At 33.3% G+C, this 2,500-nt stretch overlaps 1 non-coding gene across 1 annotated transcript; it reads left to right on the forward strand.

Annotated features, from left to right (window-relative positions):
- Positions 1 to 368: 368 nt before the first annotated feature.
- On the forward strand, positions 369 to 441 carry TRNAQ-UUG (transfer RNA glutamine (anticodon UUG)). The gene has a single exon. It is a non-coding gene; the product is annotated as a tRNA-Gln (tRNA).
- The last annotated feature ends 2,059 nt before the right edge of the window (positions 442 to 2,500 follow it).

Consider the following 2,500-nt stretch of genomic DNA (forward strand, 5'->3'; position numbering starts at 1 on the left):
TTTTTATGAAAGGTATGAAATTTAGAAATTATTTTCTATCGCAGTCTCTGTGTATTGATAGACATGTCATATATTTGCTAAAGTTTAGAAAGGTTATTTCTTATTTTTCAGCATGAACAGTAAATGCATATGAAGGGATAAAATGAATATATATATATATATATATATATATATATATATATATATATATATATATATATATATATATATACACACACACACACATGTACGTGTTTGTGTATAAATATGTATATATACACATTAAGTCTATATGTATATCATACACACACACATATATATACAAAGAAAGAAAGAGAGAAAGGGAAAGAAAAGAAAGATAGAGATGGCTTTCATTTTGTTTTTATTAAGTTCTCATGGTGTAGTGGTCAACGCGACTGTCTTTGAATCAGGAGAGCCCTGGTTCGATTCCCGATGAGAACAATACTGTTGAGATTTTTCTTTTATGTTTGGTAATGTGTAGGCATATCATTAACTATAAATAATAACAGTTACAGAAAGATAGGGAGAGGGAGAGGGAGAAGGAATCAAGCATTGTTTTGTGTGTGATGAGTCACATGCAGTGATGATGATGGTGTGTATAATAGTGCGTATAACGGCAGAGAGAGAAAAAAATAATAATAATCGGCCGGGTTGTTGAAACTGTGCGAGGCATGACACAATTAATGTGCATATATACGGACATGCATACCCGCAGAAATAGATGAATATCGGTCTATATATCTAATAGATATACATTTATCTATCTATTTATCCGGTATATATGCATGTCAAGACTGGTAGGTATGTGTTTATTTCAGCTTATATGCATGTCTGTATCTGTTCCTTGGGTCGGGCCTCGCACATTCCTAACAAAGCGGCAAAAGGATGATAATGTGTCTTTGGAAAGGATCATCAAGAAAAAAGAAATGAAAAAAATAAATTTTGCTTGAGAGATGATTTTTGTTTATAATTAAGGGCAATATAATGACATGAGATAATTCCTGAGTAATATAATGGAATAACAAAAGTATTAAGAAAGATCTATTCATGTGTATGGGGGTGTCTGCATGTCTGTCTGTGTGTCTGTGTAGGAAACTCTCGTTCACGTATCAAAAAGAGTACACTCGATTTTCATTCTGATTTTTTATGATTTTATAGAATCCAAATGAGCAGATTGTTATGTACATGTCGTGTATTGATAACTATGCGCCGATTTTTGATGTTATGACAAACATATTTTCTTTTTGATTTGATAGTATGTAGGCATATCCTCAACTATTAATCATAACAGTTACAGAGAGGAAGATAAGGAGAGGGAGAAGGAAGCATACACTGTTTTGTGTGTGATGAGTCGGATGTAGTGATGACAGTGTGTATAATAGAGAGTGTAAAGGTAGAGATAATACATTGAGATAATCGGCCGGTTTGTTAAAATTGTGCGAGGCCTGACCCAATGAATGAGCATATATATGCATAACCGCAGAAATAGACGACATCGGTCTATCTATCTAACAGATATACATCTATCTATCCGGTAGATATGCATGTCTAGACTGATAGATATGTATTGATTTCAGTGTATATACATGTCCATACAATAGATATTCATTGGGTCGGGCCTCGAACAATTTAACAAACCGGCCAAAGGATGATAATAAGTGTCTATGCAGATGATTCAGACAAAAATAAATAAACAGATGAAATAAATTGTTTCAAAGGGAGATGATTAATGAATTATAATCAAGGGCAATATAATGATAATTCTTGAGTAAAATAAGGGAATAACAAAAATATTAAGAAAGATTCGTGTGTATGTGGGTGTCTGCATGTCTGTTTGTATGTCTGTGTGTAGGAAACTCTCGCTCACGCTTTCAAAAAGAGTACATTCAAGTTTTTAATTCTGATTTTATATGAAACAGAATCCAAATGACCAAATTTGGGCGAGACAACGGAAGCATAAATCACAGAGCGAAGGGTAAGGCAGAATAGCGAATGTTATAGACACAAGGTCAGGATAATTGAAGCGAAAAGTAACATGAAAGGGAAAATGTGTCTTGTGTCCAAGTTTATTGTTATGTATGTCGTGTATTGATAACTATGCGCCGATTTTTGATGTTATGACTTGAATGTTTTTTAGGTTAGTTTTATGATGTTTGCTTACTTAAAATATAATAACTTAAAATAAAGATATAACATAAAAATAACTCAACTACATATAGCATATCCTTAACTATAAATCATCACAGCGACAGAGAGAAAGATAAGGAGAGGGAGAAGGTAGTTTAAAATTTGCATGTGGTGAGATGGATGTAGTGATGATGATGATAGGGTGTAAAATAGTGCGTATAATGGTAGAAATAAAAACGATAATCGGCCGGTTAGTTGATATTGTGTAAAGGTCTGACCCAATTAATGTGGAAAGAGAAAGACAGTAGCAGAAAAAAGGAGGGAGAGAGAGAAGACATACAGAGCCAGATAGAACAGACATATACAGTCGAAG

This window comes from Penaeus vannamei, chromosome 15 (assembly GCF_042767895.1).
Source record: "Penaeus vannamei isolate JL-2024 chromosome 15, ASM4276789v1, whole genome shotgun sequence".
NCBI lineage: Eukaryota > Metazoa > Arthropoda > Malacostraca > Decapoda > Penaeidae > Penaeus > Penaeus vannamei.